Consider the following 8,874-nt stretch of genomic DNA (forward strand, 5'->3'; position numbering starts at 1 on the left):
ACATTCTAAGTTTAGAAGATAAAATTGAAAGTTTTCAACACATAAACTACACATAGGGGAAAAGATGGAAGAGAAAAGATAAGATGAAAAGTAGAATAGCTAACTATTGAAGAAATCATAAACAATTTCCAAAACTATACAACAGAGCTTGGGTACAGCTTAGTTGTAGAACTAGACTAATATATACAAGCCATGGGTTATATTTCCAAGAAGGCCTAATAATAAATTAATAAATAGTAGTAACACAATAATTACTTGAAATAAACGCTTTCATATTAGAGAGGTCTGAATCCTTGAAAAGTAAACAAAATATTTTCAATTCTTGTACCCAATGACATGAAACTACAAGAATAAAGAGGAAATAGTTTCCCTTTTCTATCCTTTCTTTCCTTTTCTGTTTTCTTCTTTTCTTTTTTCCTTTGGCACTACTGGTGCTTGAAGTTGTTAAAGCTCTAACCACTTTAGATTATTTTTCAGGCCAAGCCTCCCTTGAGCAATGATCTTTTACCTATGGCTTCCACAAATGTGAGATAATAAGAATATTATATTATATTTAGCTTACTTTGGTTTTGTAATTTCTCACGATTTTTTTTTTCGAAACTGTCCCTGATATCAGCCTTCTAAATCTCTGCTTTCTAAATAGCAAGGTATATTTCACCTCAAGCTTGGACCCAGACTATTTTTCATTGTAAACATTCAACATTGACTTCTGTTTTATAGATATCATTAAGTTTTATTGAGGTTTTATGATGTTATTCGAAGAACACAGAGATGTCCCTTGAATACTTTTCCCAGTTTCTTTAAATTTTTATAGTATGACATCACAAGTAGGACATTAATATTTCACAAGTACCTTATGCAGACTTCAGTAGTTTTAAATATTTTGTGCACATATTAAATCCAATATAATTTTATCAACTCGATATGAATATACCATATTTACAGATATGTTTCTTTACAAAAAATGTGTCTGTCTCATGATTCCTTTTTATAATTAAACCCACTACTTCTCTTTGACCCATCCCCAACTCTGTCATCCTGGAAACCAACACATTTTGTTTCTCTGACTTGTAGATCATGCAATAAATAAGCTTTTAAGATTGCCTTCAAATATATGATAGATTATTCCCAGTTATTTGTATGCCTTAATATTTTATTGTATTCACTCAAGTTGCCTTTTGGCTCTGTCATTATAGAATGTAGCACAATTCGTTTCCCATTCACCTGAAGAAAGCCTGAATTTATTTCCATTTCTTTGACTGAGGAAATAATGCTGCTATAATCCTTTATGTTTTAGCCTTTGGGTGAATGTTATGTTTTATGTCTATGAGACAAAGCCTGAAGATCTCAATTCGTATGCTATGCTGTTGTTAGTTGCAAATTTCATATTCTAGGAAGCTGTAGAAATCTTTTCAGAAGTGGATTTCCCATTTGACATTCCTGACAGCATCCAGTTTCTCTGTTTCTTGATAGCATTTAGTATTGTCATTATTGTATTATGTGAAGTAATTCGCATCCATGTTTTATGAGGTCATTTTAGTTTTAATGTGCATTTATTTGATGACTGATGATGTTTTTCTTGTGCTTATTTTTTACAAGATATATTATGCTGGTGTCTAATTGATGTTTTTAACATTAGGTTTTGAGAGTTCTATGTAGAGTCTCGATTTGAGGCATTCTTCAGGTATAGGATTTGCAAATATTTTATCCTTGATGAGGAGTACCCTTCATCCTCATCGTCATCATCCTCCTCCTCCTCCTCATCATCATCATTATCATCACTATTAGTATTACTACTATTAATTGTACATGTATGTGTGTTCTTGGGGCTTGAACTCAGGGTCATTGAGATTTGTTGCAGTTTGTTAAAAAATTACCCTTTGAGTCATTCTTTACTTCTGCTTTTTTGCTGATTAATCAGAGATATGATTCTCAGGGACTTTATTTTGTGGGCTGGCTTCAAACAGCAATACTCAAATCACAGCCTCCTATGTAGCTAGGATGATATACATGAGCCCTCTGCTCCCAACTTCTATTCACTACTTGTATATGAGCTTTCACAGACAAATTTTTTACACTTTCATTGAGTTCTACTATATCAAGTTTTGCTTTCCCATAAGTTTAATGCCTAAGTCAAGAATGCTTCATCTCCAAAATTGTCAAGACATCTTCCTTTGCTTTACATTTACATGACTCTTTTTGTTTTATGTGCCATGTATTAATCCTGCTTGAAGTTAATATTTGAATAAATTGTTATGTCTAAGTCAATGTTCATTTTTTATTCTTCCCAATACTGTCTAACCTATCACCATTTATTAAAGAGACTGTAATTCTACAAATGTTTGGTTTTACTCCTTATTAATATTCCTTGAAAGTAATTATATGGACTTAATCAGGTGCCTTACAGACCCATTGAGTTCTGCACTCTTTCCTCTACAAACGTAACAATTTTACACTAACACCTTTAATATTGGAAAGAGAAATATATTCCAGTTTATAGTCATTTGTCAATGAATCAAAGAGTGCTGGTCAGCTGATTTTAGAAAATGTAATAAATTTATAAATATTAATGCCAATTAAAAACTAACCTTCCTGAATAAGTTATCAAAAAATCCAAATACATATCTCTGTAATAATATAACAACAACCAAAGAACATATGGAAAGATCATATCATACCTAGACATTGCATACATGTAGTGATTAGTGGAAATACAAGCAACAATAAGATAGCCCTGCACAACCAGTATGTAGAAATTGGAATCCTTATACCTTGGTGCTTCACACTTAAAGTGATATAGTCAGTTTGATAAACATATTGGCAATCATTAAGATATTACATATAGAGTTGCCCCTATGGTCCAGCATTTTCAATCATAATTTTATATACAAAATATATTTCAACTTATGTCCAATGAGACACATGTACAAAACCTTTTACAATAACATATAATAAAATATTGAAATGCACATTGAGGACATTATACAATTATACATATGCATACAAAAGAATATGCTCTATCAATGAGAAAAATTTACATGGACTTACTTACTTGGGAAACACTAATATTGCATGGGAGAAATGGATAAAATAGACTACATTTTCTAATTATATGAGCTTTTTTATATTGGCACATCTGTAGTGGTAGACTATGAAGTAATGTTTAGTCACGTGGATGGTAGGTTGAAATGATGACAGGAAGTGACTACTAATAAATATTGGAGTATTTTGAGAGGGCAGTGATAATAAAATATTCTAGAACGGAAGGTGACGTTCATATTCCAACTCTTTGACATTCTATGAATGTACTTTATTGAAGAATTACAGATTACATTTGCATTAACCTTAGGAAAAATTTTAGAATAGTAGTGGGTGAATCTAAGTGATAATTAAGAATTTAAAATCACAGAATTCTGCAATGGATAAGTTTAGTATGTTGGTGAATAAGACTATCAAGAAAATATGATCAGTGGCATATCCTCTGAGTGACTATATATGACATTGCAAGTTTATGTAAATTTAGGGATGAGAAAGGATTGAGATGAATAAGGGATAATGGACCTCAAGGTGCATTGTATTAGCCATGAAATGTGGCTTAGTGGTAGACTGTTTGTCTTGTATGTATGAAGCCCTTTGTTTGATTCTTCAGTACTACATAAACAAAAAAAGCTGGAATTGGCACTATGACACAAGTAATAGAGTGCTAGCATGAGGAAAAGAAGCTCAAGGACATTGTCAAGGCCCTGAGTTCAAGCCCCAGAACTAGCCCAAAATAAAAAGATGCATTGTATTAAGCTGGGCACTAGCAGCTCACACCTTTTGTCCTAGATGCACAGGAGGCTGAGGATTGAGGTTTGAAGCCAGCCCTGTCAGGAAAGTCTGTGAAAGTGTTATCTCCACAGAAAATTATGAAAGTGCTGCTGTGCCTCAAGTGGTCGAGTTCAAGCATTCATCCAAAAGAGCTCAGGGACAGCACCCAGAATAAGAGATCAAACCTCAGGAGAGAAAAAGAAAAAAAAAACCTCACTAAACACTATTCATAAACTGCTTTATCAAATAGCAAATCCCATTCAACTAATTAAAGTTAATTAAAAATATGATTAGAATAAAATATGAACCATTTTGGGAACAAGATATAGATAGAATTGAAAGGTTGTTTACAGGGGCAAAGTAAATTTTGGGAACAAGATATAGGTAGAATTGAAAGTTTGTTTACAGGGGCAAAGTAAATTTTATATCACCCAGTTTGATTTGAAATTTGTTCTTCAGTCTTTTTATATCATTTATGAAATTGACAATATTGCCAGTTACTGTTTAATTTCCTTGAGGAACAGATTGTATTATGCTGTATTTTCATAGAAAACCGTAGAGGTGATTTTTTGCCTCTTTTTTATCTCAATTGTGAAAATACCTTACAGAATGGTTACAATTACATGGACAAGGGAATGAGTAAATTTCTTATCAAACGTTGTTGCCTCCTCTTGTTTCTCCTTCCCATCCCTTCCCATATTCCCCCCCAGGCAAGTTGTACATTTCGTTTTTCTACATAAAGTCTTGTCATCTCATTGTTGCAATGGGTCCACCTGTATCCATATTTAAACAATCTATTTTTTCTCTCCACATCACAAATTAAAACAACATCAAATACAGTGAAAGCAGGGGTTGTATCCTGAGGGAAGGACATACAAAGCAACAAAGGAATCATCTTATACATATGTTAGAAACAATTGCAAGAAAGAAAAAAAACATTTAAATCCTTATTTTGGGTTTCATTTTGTGTAACATCAATTTATCTGACCGTTTCTGCTTGTCTCAGAAGTACATTAGTTATTGCAAATAAGGGAAACCATGAGACCTATCTTTCTTTGGGCTTGGCTTACTTCACTTAATATAACTTTTTCCAAGTCTTTCCATTTCCTAACAAATGGGGCAATGTCATTCTTTCTGATAGAGGCATAAAATTCCATTGTGTATATATACGATATTTTCTTCATCCATTCATATACTGAGGGGCATATGGGTTGGTTCCGTATCTTAGCTTTGGTAAATAATGCTGCAATAAACATAATTGTGCTGATACCTTTGTTTGTGATCATTTGGGTAAATGCCCAAAAGTGGGATTGCTGGGACATAGGGGAGTTATATGTGGAGTCATTTGAGAAAACTCCATACTGCTTTCCAAAGTGGTTGAACAAGTTTACACTCCCACCAACAATGCGGTAAGGTTCCCTACTGTCCACATCCCCTCGAGCATCTGTTGTTATTAGAATTCATGATTATAACCATTCTAACTCAGATGAGGTGGTATTTCAATGTTGTTTTGATTTGCATTTCTTTTATGGCTAGGGAGGTTGTACGTTTCGTCATGTGTCTTTTGGCCCTTTCTTTCCTCTTCAGAGAAGTTTCTCTTTAAGACCTTAGTTCATTATTTATTGGGCAGTTGTTTCTTTGAGGATTTGTTTTTGGGGGATTTAATTTTTTTCAGTTCCAGGTATATTTTGTCCGTTGTATGGCTAGTGAAGATCATCTCCCAATCCATGGGCTTTCTATTGATGTTCCTAGCTATGTCCTTTGCCATGCAGAAGCTGTGCAATTTCATGCAATCCTGCCGCAGACCAGGCTCTGTCGGGACCACGGAGGACACCTAGGGGAGGAACCTGGTATAGGATGGGGAGATGGCAAACAGACAACTCACACACTATAGGAGTGGATGCTGAGTGTGATTTAATGCAGAGGATAACAAACTTTTATAGCAAAAGTCTCCATGAGAAAGGGCAAAAGGCTACACAATCGTGCTGCATGGCTTCATTTTTGGGTGGTCACCAGCTGGTCACCTGATAGGCACTTGTTTCCGGATTATCTCTAAGAAATGCAACGATTACGATGTTTGTCACCAATTAACCATTACCTATCTTTATAGAGGCCTTAACTTTCCCATAAGATCTTTCCTGTTTCTTCTTTAATAGTAAACCTCAAGGAGACCTAGATCTAGCAAGTCTCTTAGTAAATAAAAGAGAGTAGCAGGAAATTCTTTCTCCTAAATAGTTATCTGAGCAATTGCCATACATTCTTTCTGCTCTAGCTGAGCCTACAGCTTCTTGTAAGTCCCTTACAAACAATTCCTTCTGCTGAAGTGACTTCGTGAAACACCCAATACTTTTATAATTACTTATAACTTGTCTACTAGCCTCCATAAGAGGGGTTTCAGGGTAGCACTTAACTCTGGTGAGTTAGTCATATTTTTTAAGACACTCATAAGATATTGGAGTCATCAACACTCTTAAGAGAGAGCTTTGAATAAAGGAATGTTGACAATGAGTAAGTACAAAGAGCAGTAGAAGCAGTAAAAGATTAATAGGCACTCTTATGAGGAAAAGAAAGGCAGAAACACATCTTTCCCAGTGGTTTGCCAGCCTTTCCAGGAGTAGGCCTCTTAGAAGCCCTATTCTCCGAGGTAGACTTCAGTGAAGTCCCAAAACTCGGAGATAGGTCTCTGTAAAGCCCCATTCTCTGAGGTAGACTTCGGTGAAGTCCCAATACTCAGAGATAGGTCTCTGAAGCCCCTTTCTCAGGTCTGAAAGATGGTTTCCCATGCTAAGCAGACTCCACTGGAGTAGGCGTGGCACAATCCCATTTGTCCAACTTTTCTTTAATTTGTTGTGTTTCTGGGTCTCTATTAAGAAAATTTTACGGCCTGTGCCAAGGAGACTTAGGGTATCTCCTATTCTATCCAGTAATGTTTTCAGGCTGTCTGCTTTGACTCCGTGGTCTTTGATCCATTTGGAGTTGATTCTGGAGCAGGGTGATATATAAGGGTCTAGCTTTAGTTTACTACAAGTGATTAACCAATTTTGCCAGCGCCATTTACTGAAGAGGTTGTCTTTCTTCCATTCTACTTTTTTTAACTCCCTTATCGAACATTAGGGGGCTATAGATCTGTGTGTTCATTTCTGGGTTTTAAATTCTATTCCATTGGTCCTGAGGTCTTTTCATTTGCCAGTCCCAAGCTGTTTTGATTACTATGGCATTGTAGTTGAGTTAGAATTTTGGTATTGATATTACTCCAGCACTGTTCTTTCTGCTAAGGATCATTTTCTCTATTTGTTGTCTTTTACTGTTTCATATGAATTTTTGGATTGCCTCTTCTATTTCCTTGATAAATGAGGTTGGAATATTGATTAGTATTGCATAGAATTTGTAGATCACCTTGGGATGTATTGCCGTTTTCACGATTGTGATCCATCCAGTCCAGAAGCATGGGAGATTTATCCACTTTCTAAGTTCTGTTTTGATTTCCTATTTCAGGTTTTTAAATTCTCATAATAGAGGTCCTTCACTTCTTCGGTTAATTCCTAGATAATGTATTTTTGGTGGCGCTATTATGAATGGAGTTGCCTTCATGATTTCACCAACGCTTTCCTCATTGTGGTCATACAGAAAAGCCATTGATTATTGAGGGTTAATTTTATATCCTGCTGCTTTGCAACAGTTTTGAATCAGCTTCAGTAATTTGGGAGTGGAGTCATGGGATTCTTTAAATAGAAAATCATGTGGTCTGCAAAGAGGGAGAATTTTACTTCATCTTTCCCTATTTGGATCTCTTTTATGTTTTTTTGGGGGGGGGAGGTCCAGTCATACGGCCTGAACAATGGGCCTGGGAACTGTCCCTCAGCTCTTCAGCTCAAGGCTAGCCCTCTACCACTTGAGCCATTGTGCCACTGCCAGCTTTTTTCTTTTTGCCTATGTGGTGCTGAGGAATCAAACACAGGGCCTCAAGAATGTTAGGCAATCACTGTACCACAAAGCCACCTTTCCAGCCTCTCCCTTTTATGTTTGCATCATATCTTATTGTTGTAGATAGACATTCTAATACTAAATTTAAGAGAAGTGTAGTGAGTGGACATCCTTGTAATGTTCCTGAGTTAAGAGGAAATGGCTTTAGTTTTTCACCATTAATTATAATGCTGGCTGTAGGTTTGTCATATACAGCCTTTATTGTATTGAGGAATGTTCCCTGGATTCCTAATTTTTCCAGAACCTTCATCATAAAGGATTTGTTGGATTTGTCAAATGCTTATTCTGCATCTATTGAAATAACTATGTGGTTATCCTTGCCATTTGTTGATGTAATGAGTTATATTAATTGACTTGTGTATATTGATCAATATTTGCATCCCTGAAATGAATCCTGTTTGATCGTGGTGTATGATATTTTGGATGAATTTTTGATGTCAACTGCTCAAAATTTTGTTGAGAAGTTTTGCATCAATGGTCATCAAAGAAATGAGTCCATAGTTCTCTTTCTATGATGAGTCCCTGCCTGGTTTTAGGATGAGGGCTATGATGGCTTCAAAGAATGATTTTTTTTTTCACTTTTTTTTTTTTATTTTAATTGAGAACATACTGTACAGAGGGTTTACAATTACATGGGCAGGATAATGCATACATTTCTTACCAAGCATTGCAGCATCCTCCTTTGTTTACCCTTCACCTCCCTTCCCAGCCTCCCCCCTCCCCCCCACCCAATCATACCCCCCCTCCCCCCCAACGACATTGTAAAGCTGGTTTTGACATGACATTTTGTACTTCTCATTGTTGCAACAGGTCCACCTAAATCCTTAAACGACTTGTTTGTCCCCGTCTCCTCCACATGTTATACTGACATCAAATGTAGTGAAAGCGGGGGTTACACTGTGGGGGAGGGACATACAAAGCAAAAAAGAAATAATATTATAAATGCGTTAGAAACACATGCATGAAAGAAACAAAAACATTAAAATACATATTTGAGGGTTCGTTTTCCTAACATCACATTCTCTGACTTTTTCCGCTTGACTCATACCTATACTAGATATTGCAAATAAGGGAAACCAT

Source organism: Dipodomys spectabilis, unplaced genomic scaffold (genome assembly GCF_019054845.1).
Source record: "Dipodomys spectabilis isolate Male_0828 unplaced genomic scaffold, ASM1905484v1 ptg000332l, whole genome shotgun sequence".
Taxonomy (NCBI): Eukaryota; Metazoa; Chordata; class Mammalia; order Rodentia; family Heteromyidae; genus Dipodomys; species Dipodomys spectabilis.